This window comes from Aricia agestis, chromosome 15 (assembly GCF_905147365.1).
Source record: "Aricia agestis chromosome 15, ilAriAges1.1, whole genome shotgun sequence".
NCBI classification, from domain to species: Eukaryota; Metazoa; Arthropoda; class Insecta; order Lepidoptera; family Lycaenidae; genus Aricia; species Aricia agestis.
Genome location: NC_056420.1, coordinates 700298 through 721882, shown reverse-complemented (window position 1 = coordinate 721882; position 21585 = coordinate 700298).

Sequence of the window (21585 nt, the reverse complement as noted above, 5' to 3'; positions counted from 1 at the left end):
ATCTACAAGTTGGCCCGTAATACTTCACTTAGAGAAAAATTTAAGGAAACTGGAATCTTAACTGTTGCTTCTCAATATGTCCTATCAAATGTATTATATGTTAAAAAGAATATATATCAATTCACGAAAAAATGTGATACCCATGGGAGAAATACTCGTAATAAACATAAGCTTGAAATTCCGGTGACTAGACTTACTAAAGTCAAAAATTCTTTTAAAGGTCAATGTATACGCCTTTATAATAAGATCCCAGAAATCGTTCAAAATCTCTCAATTAATAGATTTAAAAAAGTTGTTAAAGAACGTTTGTGTACCAAAGCGTACTATAAAGTTACTGATTTCATGAATGATAGTACACCATGGGAATAAGGTCGCCTCCTGCAGAGCTGTTTCATTATAATATGTATAATAATTGTACACTCGTTGTATTTTATTTAGTCATAATGACACTGTTATTTTATAATATATTTTTTGTAATTTTCCATCTTTTTAGGAAAAGATGGCCCCGTGCGAGTTTCTTACGCCGGTTCTTCTCGCCGGGTTAGTTCCCGAACCGGTGGTAGGCATCTGTGTAGCCCCGACGTTCAGAGAATATTTGAAAAAATTTATTCTGAATAAAAAAATTTGAGTTTGAGTTGGAGTTTGAGTAACTCGAATACCAGAGCATGCGACAGTCTTAGAATCGAAGTAAGATTCCAGGTCCCAGAATTAGGTCCCTAGTGATACGTGAGAAAACTTTAAACAGCTAAAGTAAACACAACAGGAACACAGGTAATTTTATTGCGCGGAAATAAACGAAATCGAGTAAAAATCACTGGTTTCGGCGGGAACGGGACATAAATCCGGCGTTTGTGTAGCCATGTCACGCTTTTTCCTACTTTCCAGCTAGATTTTCACTAGTCTGCAAAATTCCCACTAGTCTTTAAAATTCTCACTTGTCTACAAGATTCCCACTTGCGGTGGGTCCGGTCCTAACTCAAAACTCAAACTCAAAATTTTTTATTCAGAATAAATTTTTGCAAATATTCTCTGAACGTCGGGTCTACACTGGTGCCTACCACCGGTTCGGGAACTAACCCGGCGAGAAGAACCGGCGTAAGAAACTCGCACGGGGCCCACTTTATTTACCAAAAAAAGTGAGAAAAAAAATAATATTTTAAAATAAAGTTTACAATGCCTTAACTTAAAATTATACAATGTCAACATACATACATAATTGTAAGTCCTAAAATAATGTAGAAGCAGCCTTGCAAGCAGTCATCCTACTCCCAAGATGTGCCATCGTTTATGAAATCATTGACCTTAAATAGGCTTTGGCACACAAACGCTCTTTGACTACTTTTTTAAATTTATTAAAAAGAAAGATTTTCACTTTCACTTCTCACTCGTCTCTAAGATTTCCACTTGCCCAGACGATTCCCACTAGGCTATAAGATTTCCACCATTTCATTTGCTTACAAGATTCCTTATTCCCATCACAATTCCTTGTCACAATTCAAACTCTTCGGTTCCCGTGGGTCGTGGGACAGTGTCACGAAGACTGCAGCCGATTGAAATAGCTACGTTAATAATAAATACTACTTGTTACCTCAAAAATTATAATGTTTTATAATTTTTGAGGTAACAATTTTTATGATTCGTAGATGCTCTACGAATTTCGTAGTGCGTCTACGAATCGTCTACGATACGAGCCGATAAGGGAAAAGCACAAATATTTTAACTTCATACTACTACTTAACCATTTCCAAAATTACATAATAAAACCTTTCTGACGATACAATTTTCATCACAGATTTGAATACGAGTGAAAGAGAACGACGCTGTACATAATTTAACACCAACCAATATATAAAAGAATAATATAATATAAGTAATATAGAAATGAAATAACGAACTTTTATCTTGTATTATTTAAATATTGCGCCGTCATTAGTACCATCAAGGCTTTACCAAAATGTATCTTTGTTTGGTCCTTTGATGTGTGGTTTGGGCGGCAATTGAGCGACATTTGCATCACAATAGCATGTGATTGTGCGCTGCGGACCGACAGACCGACGGACCGACGAGACAGGTGACCGCACTATGTAAAAATATATACTTCTTATATATGTATAAAATTCTCGTGTCGAATTGTTTGACGCGAACCTTCTCTGAAACGGCTGAACTGTGAACCGTTTTTTGAAATTTCGACGATTTGTAGGTCTGAGAATCGACCCAATTTTTACCACATAAAAGCTTATTTGTACGTCAGAATGCTCATTCTGCAGGGAAGGACATAACATAACTTTTATCGTTGAAAAATAAACGAATAAGTGCGCGAATCTCCACCTGTAACGCAAACATAAATTGATTCACAAATTAATAAACAAAGAAACATCCAACATGCATTTAAACGAATGTCCCAATTTCAAGCACAAAGACGTAAACAAAACGAAATAGAAACAAAAAGATAAATAAAGATATAAAAAGATAAATAAAGGAAAGATAACAGAGGTCTCTTGAGGGAGTAATTACAAGAGCAGTTGGAACGTTTTGGTACAATTTTAATGGGCTTTTTTACTTGTCCGTCCCCTTGGTACTCTGTAATTAACATTTACAAGATTTTAGTGAAAAATTAAGTCGGTTATGCCCACGGTAGGCTAGATCACAGATTTAAAAATATCTACAGCTGAATATAGAACCTGCTTTTTTGGCAGTCGGTTAAATACCGTTTTGCATTCTGGGAGTGCCGGTAGTAATGAAAACGAAACAACGGTAGTAAACAATCCTTTGTCTTTTTGTAGGACTTGGGGCCAACCCACACGTACCACAATCACACGATAACCACAACCACACCACAACCACATCACGTGGTCTGGCGTATATTTCGTATTTTAAATGAACTGGACCATTCACACGTATCACATTTTGTAGTTGTTGTCGACCACTAATTGTGTGATACCGCCCACATCGCAACCACAACGTTGCGTCGATGCAATGACAGTGCGTGCACACCGTCCGCGCTCTTCCTACTGGCGACAACGCAACCGCGTCGGCATTTTGTTGGTACCACAACGAAACTACAAAAAGCTGCAGCGACACCATTCACACGTAACCACTGCTCGACGACATTTTGTCGTTGCGATGTGGTGTGGTTGTGGTACGTGTGAGTTGGCACTTGAAGACTGAAGTATGGAACAATCTGAAGTTGGTTCACAAAGGATATGGACGAACAGTCCATAGACGGCCCCAATTTTATAATTAAAAAAAAAAAACATTATATAGTATAGTACGGATGGAACTAAGACACAGTCTCTAGATACAACGATTCCTTTCTAAATACTCTTGCAAAAATTTCTTTTAAACGTTTTCTCACAAACTTTTTATCGGAATAATTTCCTTTAGCTATAACGTTGTATATCACAAAGGCCATCAATACAGATTTAAAAGCGCCTCTAATAGCTTTTGGTGGGTAAATTCAAATAAATGAGGGTGCGAGGACGTATTTACTCCTATATAAATTGAACTTATGTGGGCCAAAGTGAACCGAGCGGCCTTTTTGCTATTTACTAACAAAAAATAGCCTATACTTTAGCTGCTAAAGTTTATCTGATACGGTTGTAAATACTTGGGAAATACGATATCTGAAGAAATGGATCCATATTTATCTTGGTCACGGTATCACCGGTGACTGGCTAAAGCGATTTTGATGAAATTTGGCACTGATGTAAATTTAGAGGAAAGGATATATCGTGATATACGTAAGCGTATATCACGCGAAAAAACGCGGTTCCTACTTGATTTCTTACACATAACATTTTCAGTATTTTGCAAAATTAATTAAAATAAAACTTAAAAAATTAATTCATAACCACTAAAACTTTGAGGCTACCTATTTACTCCGCGTAATCGTCGATTATAAGAAAGTAACCAAATCACGGCGGAAATACGAAGACATTAGAATTTGTCGCGTCGTGTTGAACTAACGCAACCGGAAGTCGATTACAGACCGGAAATGGACAGTAGCGCCCTGACTGATGTCATCATTGGAATTAATGGAGCCTAGCCTGGGTAATAGGGTTTGGACATAGGAGACAGGTCGAAAACATGATGATACCAGCTGGTTGACCGCTAGAGATTTTTTTTTCTACAGAAGAATAGATTAACTTTGTCCACATTGACGCATTAAGTCATTGAATGCGCCAAAACGAAAGTTAAATAAAAGAAGATGACGAACATTGAAGAGGAAAGCGCATAGTGTGGACATAGCTATAAGGTGACAGATTATTTATCAATTAGTAATCTTAATTAGTTTTTGTCAGTAAGTATTATATTATATTCTAGATTTTACTGACAAAAACAGACTTCTAGATCTGCTTACTGGTTTTAAAAATTGGTTAGCTAATTTGCCAGCCACAACCCCTGTGTGTCATGGGCTATAAAAATTACAACAGATTAGTATGAGAGCTCGAAATTAAAATGGCTGCCATTTCACTACCGTGAGGAAGAAAAAAAATTGGATAGCAAATTTATCGATAAAATATGCCCATTCTTCATGACATTAAAGGATCGGACACTGGTCGGGACACGTTGTATACCTCAGTTATACGGATAACTGAGGGCCGGATAATCGAGTTTCTGCTGTAGTAATCAAAATGGCGGACTAAACGTGTTGCAGTGTAAACGTAATGAACTGATTTAAGATTGTCCGTTCAATAAATAAATACGAAGAAAACGTACCACAGCAAATTAAATTGTACTAAACCTATACATAAATAAACGCATCAACACATTTTGTGTTACCCGAATTTAATCTCTCTACCCACACGCTTAAGTCCATATTAGCGTGAAGATTATAGCAACATTGGTGTAGGTAAAAGAGTATTTGGTTTTAATTTCCTACCGAAGAATTAACGCTGGAATTTGTTAAAGTTCTTTGTCAGTTGTCGCACACGAGCGCCGTGTTTACTCGAGACCGTGCACTGGAAATTGCTTTGAACGCTTGATTAAGTTTCGTCATTTAACTGCATTAAATTTTTAATTTTTTGGTATTTTGTTTACGTACATTATTTAATAAAATATTGTTTGTAAGCTGTTTATAAAATAATTGGGTCCAAAATAGTTTGGTAATTTTGATATTATTTAGGAAATTTTCCCTATCCAAGTAGTAAGAGATTTGTGACACAATATAATTACTTAAATATATTTTACAAGATAACTCGGTGAAGTTTCTATCCTAATATAAAACCTTCCCTGGACTTCCACGAACACTTCAAGACTAAAATTTGACAAATCTTCAGCCGTTCTCGAGTTTTGGCGAGGGCAGCAAAATTTCTTTATGTTTATTTACCTCTATAATATTATAGATAGAGCGTCCATGGCCTAATGGGTAGATCTTTGGTTCGCACTCTTAGAGGGTGCAGGTTCGAACCCGGGTGGAGGCGTGTACCTATGAGACATTTACTGATCTCAAGTACAATAATACGGACGCTCGTACGGTGAAGGAAAAAATCGTGAGGAAACCCGCACATAGTTGGTCCCAGACGTATTGACTAGTTCTTTCCTCTGGACTAGGCCGACTATGATGCGAGAATGCCGTATGCGCTTGGGCAACCATACGGACATTTAAAAATCTTGTCCCGGGCACTATTTGAGGGGTGGTTACTTCGCTCTGAAAAATACTGTATTAAATCATCCATAACGGATGTAAAGGCCTAGTTTTATATTATGTCTATTTCCATCGTACTCTGAGTTTTTTCGACAATGTTAAAAATATTCTACCAACATCCGGTAGCTGTATAGCCTAATTCTACGACTTTAGCATTCATTCCGTCATGAATTTCCAAAAAGGGCTGACCACAATTTTAAAACGCTGGACAAAATTGAAGTAGAAACAATTGTAAGCATCCGCGCGGCTGCAATAAAATGATATTTGAGTGCCGTCAGCGAAACACGGACCGCCACAGATTAGCAAAGATGAGCAGAATAGCTACGCAAGCTTTTTATTTCACTACTGCAAGCATACAGCATAGTATAAATATCATAGAGGATAGTTACTGAGGCTAAGCATTCTCGCGTTTACTATAAAGTGTTATTCGAATCCCGTCAGTCAAAATCAAAAAATCAAAATCAAAATTGTTTTATTTCTGAATAAATTTAAAATAAATGTTTTCAGAATGTCCTACATGATGCCTACTACCGGTTCGGGAACTAACCCGGCGAGAAGAACCGGCGTAAGAAACTCGCCCGGGGCCCACTTTTTTACCAAAAAAAAGTGAGAAAAAAATTAATCTTTTAAAATAAAGTTTACAATTTTGTAACTAAATATTATATACAATATCCACATACATAATTGTAAGTCCTATAATAATGAAGAAGTAGCCTTGCAAGAAGCCATCCTACTCCCAAGGTACCATCGTTTATGAAATCATTGATCTTATAATAGGCTTTGGCACACAAACGTTCTTTAACTACTTTTTTAAATTTATTAATGGAAAGATTTTGAACGTTTTCTGTTTTTTTCAACGATTTTGTTGTAAAGGCGTATACATTTGAATTTACCCCATCATTGCAAATGAGGAGCTACGATTTCAATTATTGATCTAATAATTTTTGTGGACATGCCCCAGAGATCAGCAGTATTTTTAATACTCAACAATTTAAAGGTATCAATAATATCTCTGGGGTTAATTTCTCTAAACTTAAAATTGACATCACATTCCTTTACATTGTCTCTGAGTAGCTTTTCGGCAGCTTCAGGTGAAGAATTTAAATTTTTAGTCGTTGAGACCGGAATGTCAGCAAAAAACTTTTCAAAGACCGTCGCAACTTCTTGATCATTAGTAATCTTTTTATTTTCAAAGTATAGTTCAAAATCAGAGCTGCGACAGGTGACATTTCCCTGTCCTGCCATGTTGTTTTGATTTTATTTTTAGAGTTTTTAATTTTATTTTTTATATATAGGGCTTTAGCAGCTTTACAAACTTTTCTGAAGGTTTTTGAGTAGTTTTTAACATATGATTTAAATACTTCACTATTGTTAATACGCCATTCATCATATAAGTCATATAATCTTTTCCTACTTATTTTTATTCCTTTTGTAGCCCAATTAATAAATTTAGTTTTTTTTATTACTGTTTCTAACCGTTTTAGAAGTAAATATTGAATTAAATTGAGTTCTTATCACCTTAAATAATTTATTGAAAGCTTCATCAGAGCTATGTGACCTATTCAATAAATGGATATTTGAATTTAATTTACTTCTAAATTGCTCAATACGTTTTGTGGTCACAGGAATAAACAAAAGATTTTTCTTCGCGTTACTGTCACATGTCATATTAAAAGAAGCTATTTGTCCACAGTGATCAGAACTTAGCTTATTAATTATTTCTTTTATATCAGGAATAAGATTAAGTATTCTATTCAGTGAAACATGGACAAAGCAAAGAAGAGTACCTAAGCTATGTAAGTTTTGATTTCACCGCCACAAGCATACAGGGTGCAATTAAACCTTTCTGCCAAATTTTTTCCAGGGCTTAGGTATCATTAGGAGAGTCCAACATTTAACCAAACAAATTGGGTGTTATTTTTTTTTTTCAATGAAATATTTTATCCCATTTAAAATCATTGCAGAACGGTCACTCGCGGTGCGGGGGAATGAGAGGGGGTGATGCGGAATGAGGCGCGCGCGCGGGGGCACGTCACGCGTGGCCGACGCATCGTGTCCGTTAATTGTAGTGTTTTTTAGGATAACTTTCGGAAGGTATTTCTCAACATTTTAGTACTGAGTGACTATATAAGAAAAATACGTGTATTTTTATTTTTAACAAGGATCAATATAACAAAATTTGGCAGGAAAGTTTAATTGCACCCTGTATATCACAGTATCATAAATAGAAGTGTAATTCAGTATCTTGAAATCAATCTCGCTCAACGTAGGTTTCACGCTCATGACATGATGGTAGCCTATAAGTTACTAGCATGCTCGCAGTTGCTATCGCTACTATCTGATGTGCGCGATGATTCAAAGAATGGCGATAAATTCGTTTTGAAAAAGACTTTTGATCGTTGAGATAATATTGTGTATACAGTGTGCACAATATAATTTACTAGTCAATAGACAGAACGTCGCTTAAGGGTAGACATTTACACATGCACTTTACTTGTATTCTTGTAGTACTGCCATCAAACTCACGACTATGCAGCTGTATCTCTGTACGCATACTCTATAACACTGGTACTGTCGGCACCACACGGGATGTACCGTCGGTGTCGGAATGCAAATGTCCACTCGGAATATGATATTTGCTCTTTGTAATGTTGCGATATAGCTACCAGTCATTGAATACTTCGGCCAGTGACCTGTTGTGTTTTCGGCCCATGACCTATAATTATAGTAGAACGAATGAAAGATGACCGAGTGGTAAGAAAGTGCATGTGGGGCAAATGACCGGCATACAAGCGCTGGTCCGCCCCAGATTTCGCTTCCGCCCTGGTAGGATTAAGTGGAAAAGGACCTGTTGGCATTGCGAACTGCAACATGGCAAGATATCGCACAGGATTAGAAGAAATGGCGTTTGCTTGCGTCATAGGCCAAGACTCAATTTAGGTCGCTGCGCCGCAGTAAGTAATGACCTATTGTGACTTGACTTTTTCATACTTTGCTCTCGAATATTTAGCTGTCGTCCATGGCAGGGGAGTGAAAGAGACAAATAACGATAGATCAAAGTTCGACTATCTATTTAGCGACTATACATTAAATAGTTCTTAAAATGTTTGCAGTGAACCATAATTTTTTATGATTATTTTTTCTATCAAGCGAATGTTTCATTCGTTGAAGAGATAAAAGATGTAAGTTACATCTATCAGCTTTACTGCAATATAACTGATAGTCAAGTTTCCCAGTATTTTCCTCTCGAGGAAATTACACAAATAAAATTTGCCCCAGGTCTGGCGACGCGCCAGAGGTGGCCAAAGCCTGATCGATGCCTTGGGTTATGATGTGACGTCACCGGCTGTCTATGAATATAATATACTATGAATATAATATCTGACGACCTCTGTGGCTCAGTTGGTGAGAGTGTTAGAAGCCGGAAGTGGCGAGTTTGAATCCCGCTAAGGGGACATAAAGTTTTTATTTTTCGTGAATTTAAAATGTGTTTCTTAATTAGTATAAAATTGTTGTGTCGCAGTGTTTGTTGCCAAAATCCGAAACGATTGGTCCGTATATAACATTATAAAATGTGTGAAAGATTATGCGTCTGTCTGCTACCTCTTCTATATGCCTTCGTATTTTAGTAAAATTAGCAGCATAATTTCAACGACTTACAATAAACGATGATGCATGAACATAAAATGCACGAAGTATAATATTAATATAATGTCCACTTCACCCTAAAGGTATAAGAAGTCAGTGAGCAAAATCACAACAAACTATAAATCAAACCGCCATACAATATCCATATCAAATGCCCTTTACCTAGGAGGCTATTCGAAATCACTTTAGATAAATACATACATTCCTAAAACACTCCTAACAAACAAAAATATGCCCTGCAGTGAGGAGTTACAGTCTTAAATTGAATGTGACGAACCACGAATAAAATTTGTCCATGCAGACCTAGAGAAACTTACGCCCATAGATTAAAATTGTTGGATAAGTCTAGCTACCACCGGATAAAAAAGAAACATGGCTCAATTATAGGTTGTTAACCTTGCCAAAACCATAGCCAAAACCTTGAGACAAGACACGTAAGACGTGGTTCACACAAGATTCTTGTAGTTTTTATGAGTATAATGTTTTTCTTTTACATGTAAGTGCATATAAGTTAATTTTCTACAACATGTATTTCGGTTTATCATATTTTAAAGAGACGGGTATAATCATATTGCTATAATCATAGTTTACATTAGGCGATCCATTTGCTCTTTTACTCCTGTTTTTACAAAAAATGGCATATCTAACTTGTACAATCTTTGTCAAGTTGTGTGAAGGGCTCGGAATCGCCGCCTTGTGTGCCGTTGCTTTGACGAGTGTAGAAGTTTATTGGACTTTAAGTGAGGGAAACATTTTTGTCGTATGTGTTAACTTTGTTTTCTGTAATATTACACTGCACTCTTAGAAAATCTTATAGAGTCGTCTCTATAACATACTTAATAATGAAAACTGATAACCGGATTTTGCCACAACGGACTTGCTTGATTCATATAATAATATGTTTAAAAATGCCGGGCAATATCTTATGCAAATAACATTAGGAATGACAATTATCACCACAATATACATCGCCCTGCCGCCGCGGGCTGGAGACTGGAGGAGGGTTTGCATTTTAATGGCGGCCCCGTAATTTTTTCGTCATGAATAATTACGTCATAATTCTGGTGGTAATTCTGTTATTATCACACGCGGCCAGCGGCCGGCGGCCAGATGAGGGATACGGGTTAATGGATTTACATTTGTTATAAAAATCCCTCTCAAAACTTGAAAAATATGACAGGTCCAAAGGTAAAAATGCTCAGGAGTTACGATGCTGCCGGTTCTCTGGCTCAATAGTAAAGCATTGGTAGTATTAACGATAATAATTATAAAAACTAGACCAACTTACTTACACTAATATAATTTTTTATGAAATAAGGGGGCAAACGAGCAAACGGGTCACCTGATGGAAAGCAACTTCCGTCGCCCATGGACACTCGCAGCATCAGAGGTGCTGCAGGTGCGTTGCCGGCCTTTTAAGAAGGAATAGGATAATAGGGTAGGGTAGGGAAGGGAAGGGAAGGGAAGGGAAGGGAATAGGGGAGGGTAGGGAAGCGAATAGGGTAGGGGATTGGGCCTCCGGTAAACTCACTCACTCGGCGAAACACAGCGCAAGCGCTGTTTCACGCCAATTTTCTGTGAGAACGTGGTATTTCTCAGGTCAAGCCGGCCCATTCGTGCCAAAGCATGGCTCTCCCACGTAAAAAATAATTCAATAATTGGTGTTTACTTTAAAAAGCTTCTAGCAAAAATAGCATAGGTATTTCTGACGGTATAACCATCAATGCTATTATATTTAAGTATTCTTAGATTAATAGCAATAATTTATAGCGTAACTGAGCTCTGGATCCAGCTTCAATGAAATTGGAACTATCCATCAGCTGAAATCTGACTGAAGTGGCGGATAATACCCGGCCGCGCATAATTTCTGACGCTGGGGACAGACTATAAAGGAATATCACGATTGTTGTTGACAATCGGCATCGTATCCATACTAATATTATAAATGCGAAAGTGTGTCTGTCTGTCTATCTGTCTGTTACCTCTTCACGCCCAACCGCTAAACTGATTTTGCTGAAATTTGGCATGGAGATACCTTAAGTCCCGGGAAAGGACATAAGATACTTTTTATATCGAAAAAATGTACGGTTCCTGCGCGATAAACTAATTTTGGCGCAACGGAGTTGCGGGCGTCATCTAGTTGATAATATAATGGTGGATACAGAAATTTATGAAATAAAATTTTAGGGGACAAATTTTATATTTTAAGAAAAAAGAACAGTGACGAAAATAATTGTTTATGAAAATGCCCTGGGAGCCACAAATGTAATTTCAACCTGATCCTGGCTCGTTCACTCATAAAATTAATGCTATCCTTCGGCGCAAGTGAGACAGTATGTAATAAATAAAAATCGGTCAAGTGCGAGTTGGTCTCGTGGACAAAGGGTTAATAGAGCAAAAAAATAAAAAAATGTTTTTTGTATGAAGGCCCCTCTTAATTATTTATTTCAGTTAAATTTTGTTATTAATTATTAAAGTATAAATACAGTTTAGTATTTTGTGTACATTTCAAGTGCCTACCTGTTGTCATCATTGATACCGAGCAAAAAATGTTTGAAAAATCACGTTTGTTGTATGGGAGCCCCCCTTAAATATTTAATTTATTTTGTTTTTAGTATTTGTTGTACACCGGCAATAGAAATACATAATCTGTGAAAATTTCAACTCTCTAGCAGCTATTATCATTCTGGAGTTCCAGCCTGGAGACCGACGGACAGACATCGAAGTCTCAGTAATAGGGTCCCGTTTTTACCCTTTGGGTACGGAACTCTAAAAACATTATGTACTGCCGTTAAAATAAGCAGTACGAATTAAGTCTTTTGGGTCTATGAGTGCTCCCAAACGAATGAACCAATTTGGATGAAGTTTCAGTATACTCTGATATACCACCAGGCTATCCTTCAGCTCATTGGTATGAAGCACGCGACTGTCTGTTCGCCCCAGCTGGCATCATTAGCCCCCCAACGGAGCCAGACAAGGGTATAATCAGATGTCAATACATTCAGATCAACGTGAAATATCTTCGTACAGTGATTTATTAAAGAGATTTCTGGAGCCTCTGAAGTGAGAATTCGCGAGGGCATACTCGTATTTTGAGAGATAAAAAAGAGACACTGTTACCGTATGATGTAAAGAAACGTATTTAATACGTGGGAGAGACATGCTTCGACACGAATGGGCTGGCTCGACCGCAGAAATACCACGTTCTCACAGAAAACCGGCGTGAAACAGCGCTTGCGCTGTGTTTCGCCGAGTTAGTGAGGTTACCGGAGGCCCCATCCCCTACCCTATTCCCTTCCCTACCCTCCCCTATTCCCTTTCCTTCCTTACCCTCCCGTGTTACCCTATTCCCTCTTAAAAGGCCGGCAACGCACTTGCAGCTCTTCTGATGCTGCGAGTGTCCATGGGCGACGGAAGTTGCTTTCCATCAGGTGACCCGTTTGCTCGTTTGCCCCCTTATTTCATAAAAAAAATGTGGTCTTGTCAGTGTGGTACAAATGCACTGTATGCTATATTTTCGAACCAAAATATTATATGAACGTACAGACAGAATTAAGAGTGCCACAAAATAATATCAGTCTAACAAGCCAATGGAGATTCACATATTGAATGAACCAACGCGAATAATGCTTAGAATACTATTAGTATATCAGAAGATAATCATTCTGAGCACTATGTCATTTCCGAGCGGTACGCGGTGAGATGATAATAGGTTATAGGATAATGTGACCTTTGGCTATTGAAAATGTCCTCTGCGTTGGAAAAATGTACGGCATTGGGTAAAATCATATCATACGTCACGAATTAAAAAAAAAACTCTCAATTAGAGCCTTATCACACTGGTCATTAACGAGCTACTTAAAGCGACGCGACTGCGCAGCGTCGTCGCGGCGTGGCGTGGACGCCATTTTGTACACTCGTCTACACAGATTATTATTATATATAGTAGACTCGTCTAGTGAGAGACGTCAGAATCCATTTTGCTGCTAAGTGTCCAAAACGCCGAAGGCAAGCTGCGTGCACGCCGCGCAATCGCGACGTCATCGCGGCGTCAGCGCTGCGCAATCGCGTCGCTTTCAAATCGCTCGCTAATCGCCAGTGTGATAAGGCCCTAAGGCCGACCGCATACATACGTCTTCCGTATGCGATTTAAGAAAACTGTATTCGGAATTCATGGAATCAATAGAAAATACATTAACTGCCCCGTACACGTTCGTTTTCTCCGTACGTAACGAGTTCCGCACGTACGTTTCAAGAGCAAGCCAGCGCGTTCGCGCGTGAAAAAAACGAATGTTTGCGCTAGTCTCACGGAACCCTAAAGCCTAAAGTCCTATAAATTTTGACAAAACTTTGTCTCTTGTTTATTCGTTTGCCACATGTAGGCTAAAGTTAATACTTAGTAAAGCGCTGCTCTGCGCCAAGTTTTTCCTTTGATCTTTGACGCGGCCATCGATTTCCCGCACGGGTTCGCATAACTTCAGCTTTATTAAGATTACGGTTGATGTCCTATGTTGATGTACTGCTAACAAATATTCTTTGATACAGGACTTTGTTATGCTAAAAATATGCTTTTGAACGGCCGATCTTTACAGCACAGCATGAAATTAGGGTTCCATATAAGGAAAGTCGGTCGATCGAGTGCGATCAGACTGATCGCAGGCCTATTCGAACTTTTGCGATTACATGAACATCCACAAAACAAGTCCAGTAAGATCAACCTGCATCAGGCTGACCGAATCCAATCGGCCTCCACGTATATGGGGGCCATATATTTTACTTTATGTGTAGACTACCTATATTATTTTATGTATATGAAAATATACACAAATTTTTAACTAGATAAACTATAACAGACAATTTTGAAAAAAAATTTTTGTTTATTATTATTTTTAGCAATATTCCGCGAAATAAACTTCCACCTTTAAATAAATAAGAGAGTGTACGTATAGGCTTGCGTACAGCACCTCCCTCCCCCACACTGCCTATGCGTACACTCGCTTGCAAGAACCTGTAAACACCACCACCACACAAGCAATAATGTTGGCAAATCCGTGCAAGGCCCCTCACCACCATGCAGGTTGAAATCCTCGACGCGAGTTTCGCCCCAACACCGGAGCATCCTCAGGATGTGAACTCTACGAACAACGTCCGTCAAGTCAATACGTCTATTAAAAAATAATGTTTTTTTTTAATAGACCTATAACTCGCCGGTTTAAGCATGAAGAGATAACTGACAGACAGGTGCATTTTTTACATTTGTAATATTAGTATGGATATCGTACACGACAAACATAACTCTCCTGGTGCAGTCGGTAACAATATTTTGCCACTTGGTTTACTGACCCAAGTCTCAAATAGATCTCCAGAAATTACAACCGCTGCAGGAGTATATTTCGTGAGGTATATTTTGACGCATCAACATTATAATATTTGGGTAGTGTCGTTATTTTGTAATATGAGTTTTTCTATGTACAATGTACATACGTACAATATACTTATTATGTAATCACCTTGTAGCCGCTAAACAAGGTTCATCTTTACCAACGAAGTGTCAATAAATATTAAATAAGCAATAATTCTGCAGATAACAATATAGGCGATATTTTTATTCACAGTAATATGGTTTATATACGTTTTTTTTAATTTTGTAATTTTATGTTCAATAAAATATAATATTACCTAACCATAAAATTATTTGTTACAAAAAATTTAATGCTTTAATCGTAGGTGAATGTAAATTGAAAGGAGCATTACAATAGTAATTTAATTCAATAGAAGTATAAAAAGTACACGAGTAAAATTGTAAAATTAAAACTTAAAAATTCAGCATTAATGTTGAATAAAGTGAAATTTTATGAAAGAATTTTCAAAGTCTGCGAGCTTTCCAGATAAAATTACTTTCGTTAATACAAACACAGTATGAGCAAATCGCCGAAGCGTTTTCAAACTATTTTAAAATTAACTATAGGTCTACCAGGATCTGATGGCAAAAAGTGATAAAGTAAATTTAGTCTAGCAATACCGGGGTAATTGGAATAAAACATTTTGATCCTTTTTTTCCTTTAGTGGCTTATTCTCTGTGTGAAACATGCAAATATAAAAATTTATCCAATAATCAAGGATATTTTTTGAAAATATTATGCTGTCAAAAATTGCCATCAGATTCGTATTCGCACCTATTAACTTAATTGCATTTTCAGCTTTTAATCTTTCATCTGAAGTTATATCATGCGTTTATGAAGAAAAAAAATAACGAGATGGCCCTAAATTTTCTCACCGTACAAACCTTCCCTGGACTTCACTGAATATTTCAAGGCTAAAATTAGTTAAATCGGTTTAGACGTTTTCCGTGCCGGGGCGGATCGGGGCTCAGCGCAGCGCAAAATGCGCTATAGCACACTATTGCCGGGCCGGGCCGCATCGCATTGACGGATTTTGAGTACATTGAATAGCTCCAGTGTGACCACTCTTAAATCACTCGTGACTCGATATATCAAAAACGTTGCTATATTCTACTAAAATCTACTAGACCGTGTTTGAGCTTCTACCGAAAATCTACCTTTATTAATCAATGTATTCTACGTGGTTGAAACTAAAATAAAATTAAAATGTTTATATGGACTGTCTTCATTATGCATTCTAATTTTTATATTATTTGTAATATCGATCTTCTATTAAAATTTACAAAAAATTTTGGACTACTAAATCGTCATTCATTTGACCTCAAATCTACCAAAAAGTGGAAATCTATGTGAAGTGTGGTCACACTGTTGCCGGGGCGCAGCGAGTTTGTCGGGCCTTGTCGGGCCTTGTCGCATTGACGGAAATCCGCTGCGCCCCGACACAGTGTGCGATACGCGCATCCGCTTCCATACAAATTATATGGAGGTGGATTTTTGCGGATGAGCCCCGGCACGCTGAGCACCGGCACGGTCCGTCTCAATGGGCTCACTCCTTAAAGGTACAAGTTGGAAGCCGGCTACATGAAATTGAAGCAGACGACGCGACTTATCGTCGCGCCATGCCATTTCTATGAATGTGTCGCTAGCTGCGCAGGGTATTTCATAGAAATACATACAAACCAGTCGTACGACGTGTCGTGACACGTCGTCTGCGGTTGATTCATGTCGTCAGCTCAGACTATAGTTAATAATTACGATAAAATATAAGACAAATATTGTTTTTTATGAATAGAGCCTAGAGGATATCTGTCTGCGAATTAGGGGACAAGAATAAAAACTTCGGGAAAACACAATATGACAGTGTATTATGGCCAAGTTACAAATTGTGTCCCTACTCTTCCCGGGTAGAATCTTGTTAAGAATTGTAAAAGAGGTTGCCGCACTGGCCAGTAAGAATTGTGTTCTTAAAAAACTATTATTTTAGACATTGGTTTATTGTCATATTTTTTCATTATTATTTCTGAGTCCAATGGCTTAACTTGTTTTTATTTTATTGCATTTTTATATTAATTATTTTCTAGTTCTAAATAAATATCCACAGTAAATTTTAGCCAGCATTTTAATTATTTCATTGGCCCATTTAAGACTTTTAAATGGTCCTTCGAGCCGGATTATTGTGGATAAAGATTGTATCCAAAAGGAGCCGATATTCAACGGCATATTGATTGGACCTGATTATGATTGGAAAAATATTACTAGAGAGCTGGAAGAATATTGATTTCACCACATTATTGGAGAATTATTGAAGAATTATCATTATTGTTGAACTGAAGACTATTTGACCAGGGTTATTCAGGGGTCTCAGCGGTATTTTTGATTGTATTATTATTATTAACCCGCTAATGTGGTAAGGCCTAATTTTTATTATTTTCTTTGTGAATAGGTAAGATACACATTATATTAATTGTATCGATAATTGTTATTTCATTGTAACTGTGACAACATAATATTTTCATTGAATTGATTATAACCATATTATTAGGTAAAATATTACTAACTCGCTCGAGTTATAAATACATTGTAAATAATATTATTGTAAGTTGTCACAGAATTAATTGTTATTGGTTGTAGTATTAATTGCCAATTGTATATTTTCAGTATTTTGTTGATTTTATAACTACTCCCAAATGGCCGACGAGATGAAAGCTTTAGTAAAGAAGCGCGCGGCGTATAAGGGCCGACTTACTATTTTCCGCAATTATGTGGAGCAGCACGCGGAGGTATCGCTAGACAGTAAGGGTAGGGCAGAGCTAGAGTTGCGTTTGCACAAAATTGAAGAGTTGTACAACCAATACGACGAAGTCCAGGTAAGTCTGGAATTATTATCCGAGAGCATGAAGGAACAACTGTCCGAGCGGACATGTTTTGAATCATTATATTTTGATGTTGTTGCTCGTGCTCGAGGGCTCCTCGCTTGCCATGTTAAGGATGAGTCTGTAAGAGAGAATGCTCACAAAGTGAACGGTGGTGCGGTTAGATTGCCCACTATACAGCTTCCCAAATTCAGTGGGTCCTACGATAATTGGTTGGAGTTTCGAGACACCTTCTCTAGTTTGATTCACTGCAACCCTGAAATAGATAATATCAACAAGTTCCATTACTTACGTGCCTCACTTGAGGGCTCCGCTGCTGTGGTCATTGAGTCGATTGAATTTTCATGTAATAATTATATATTGGCGTGGGATTTATTATGTGATAGATACAATAATAAACGATTATTGATTCAGAACCACGTCAATGCATTGTTTAATATTCCGACTTTAAATAAAGAGTCGTCGTGCAGCATTAAGAATTTAATTGATGTTTTAAACAAAAATTTAAGAGCTTTAGAATCGTTAGGCGAAGCCGTTACACATTGGGACACGCTTTTGATTCATATCGTAACGAGTAAGTTAGATCAGAAAACGTATAGAGAGTGGGAGGAGTTCAGAGGTAGGATAGATAGTGGGAATAAGATAAATTTTGATTCATTTTTAAGTTTCTTACGCAGCCGTGCAGATTTGGTTGAAACTCTAGAACTTTCACGTAATAAAAATTCATTGAATTATTCGAGTAAACCAAATTCTCAGCTTAGGTCTATGATTGGCGTGCAGCAACCGAAACCACTATCACCGACTCCGTGCCCGCCGTGTCCAATGTGTAGCGAGAGCCATAAATTATTTAATTGTCCTAAGTTTTTAAAATTAAATAGCAATGAGCGATTTAAAGCGATGCCAGCTTTCAAAGTTTGTTTCAACTGTTTGGAAAAAGGACATTTTTCGAAACAATGCAAAAGGTCAGGGTGTAGTATATGTAATAAAAGGCACAATTACAGATTGCATATTGACAATTTTAATGGTCAACAAGAGACAGGTAATATTACGATTCCAAAACCTATTGCCCGCGATGTCCCAGACACGGATGTCCCGGTTGTGACATTGACATCAAATATGAATTTAGATTGTAATATTAACACCGAACATAGTGACGTTATTTTGTCGACCGCTTTAGTGAATATTTGTGATATAAATAATGAGCTTCACACTGTCCGTGCTGTCTTAGATAGCGGCAGTACATGCAGCTTTATAACAGAGAAACTTTGTTCGACGTTAGGATTGAAAACTAAAATGGTCGAAGGGTCTCTTGTGGGTATTAATAATATAGAATCCCAAATCAGTAAATCATGTCATGTAAATATTTCATCTGTCAATGGTGATTACAGATCTAATTTAAATTGTTTTATTTTACCATTAATTTTTAGTAAGATGCCTCGTCATCACATTCATTTACCAGACCTTAATAATATTCCTAAGGGAATTACTTTGGCTGATCCAGAGTTCGTCTCGCCAAAGGACATTGACATTTTGATTGGCGCAGATCTGTTTTGGTGTATTGTTGGATCACAAAAGATCAGTTTAGGTAAAGGTAAACCTTTTATTATTCAAACTAAACTTGGATGGGTCGTTTCAGGCCAATATGATTATAATTATTCTACATTGCACTCTAATAATTATTTACAATGTAATGTAACGAATATGAATCCATTACGAGATAAATATAACAGGAATCGTCATTTTACTCCCAGGAGGAATTGGAATGTGAGGAATTTCCAAGGATAATATTATTCGTCTTAGTGACGGTCGGTTGGTGTTCGCTTATTATTGAAAATTAATTCTTTTAGGGAGAGTCATTTAGTAGAGTTTTGCATTATTTATTTTCTTTAGAGCGTAGGTTACCGAAAGATAGAAAAATATTATATGAACTATTGGTTATTACCTGTTCTAACTATTATTATTAATAATGACGAATTTCGTTATGCATTACATTTAATTATTATTAAATGACAAGAGGAATATTTTCAAAGTTCTAACTATTATTGAATGGGAAAATTACCAACTAAAAATGTTATGTTGAAATTTTTAGATTATATTCTTTGATTTAAATTTTCATTATCATTAAAGCATTCTATGTTAATACAGTCCACTCATTATTTTCACTAGATTATTATTATTTCTCTATTGAAGAAAGTTTTATTATTATTATTATTTGATTATGAGCATTAAGGATTAATGCACGCTAGACCAATGGTGGGTGATCTAACCAGCAATACTTTTGTGAACGCTCTTAACAGATTCATCGCACGGAGGGGTAAGCCTACATTGATATTAATTCCGTTTATGGTACTTCGTTTGTTGGTGCGTACAAGGAATTATCAAAATTCTTAAAAGATAATTCTGATATTTTATCAATAATAATTTATTCTGCGTACTTTCTACAATTTGGCGGCATTTGGGTAGCAGGTGTAAAATCAACTGAAAATCATTTTATACGTGTATTAGGCAATTGTAATTTAGCGTTTGAGGAGTTAATTAAGTAACACATTAGCTTAAATTGACGCGATATATTATATAAAATTTGAGACCCCTCACACCCTTGTCGTCCGATCCGGCGGATTTGAGTCCATAGACATCCGGACATTTTGTTATTGGTCTTGTGATCACTTAATTATAACCTGACAAGTACAAATTATCAGACCAGAACATACGACCTGTGTCGAGAATCCAGTTCATTGAACAATTGAAGCAGCATTTTTGAACACGAAGGAGCAAAGAATTTGTATCCGAGTGCAAATATACGTATTAAATGGCGTTCTGAAGGTCGATGTTCTCATATTATATGATGTATGATAATGGTCGTCGATTGATAGAGGATTAACGTACCACCTCTAAATGGAAGCTGGGACGTGTCGTCGCTGTCCATCCAGGTCGTGATGGTGTAGTGCGGGTTGCCGTTCTAGATCTTTTACGAAAATTTGTCCCCTCCCATTATAAATATTATTATCCTATTACGACCCTGCCTTAAATGTGTTTAGCTTTTTACATTTAATTTAGGATTATTCTTCTTAGTTATGTTTATGTTGTTGTAGGATATTTGTAATTCAAGTTCATTATTATTTTCTGTTATGTATTTTTGGTTGAAAGTGTCTTTCAACGCCCGGGGGCATGTTAAGAATTGTAAAAGAGGTTGCCGCACTGGCCAGTAAGAATTGTGTTCTTAAAAAACTATTATTTTAGACATTGGTTTATTGTCATATTTTTTCATTATTATTTCTGAGTCCAATGGCTTAACTTGTTTTTATTTTATTGCATTTTTATATTAATTATTTTCTAGTTCTAAATAAATATCCACAGTAAATTTTAGCCAGCATTTTAATTATTTCATTGGCCCATTTAAGACTTTTAAATGATGGTCCTTCGAACCGGATTATTGTGGATAAAGATTGTATCCAAAAGGAGCCGATATTCAACGGCATATTGATTGGACCTGATTATGATTGGAAAAATATTACTAGAGAGCTGGAAGAATATTGATTTCACCACATTATTGGAGAATTATTGAAGAATTATCATTATTGTTGAACTGAAGACTATTTGACCAGGGTTATTCAGGGGTCTCAGCGGTATTTTTGATTGTATTATTATTATTAACCCGCTAATGTGGTAAGGCCTAATTTTTATTATTTTCTTTGTGAATAGGTAAGATACACATTATATTAATTGTATCGATAATTGTTATTTCATTGTAACTGTGACAACATAATATTTTCATTGAATTGATTATAACCATATTATTAGGTAAAATATTACTAACTCGCTCGAGTTATAAATACATTGTAAATAATATTATTGTAAGTTGTCATCATGTTAAGAATTGTAAAAGAGGTTGCCGCACTGGCCAGTAAGAATTGTGTTCTTAAAAAACTATTATTTTAGACATTGGTTTATTGTCATATTTTTTCATTATTATTTCTGAGTCCAATGGCTTAACTTGTTTTTATTTTATTGCATT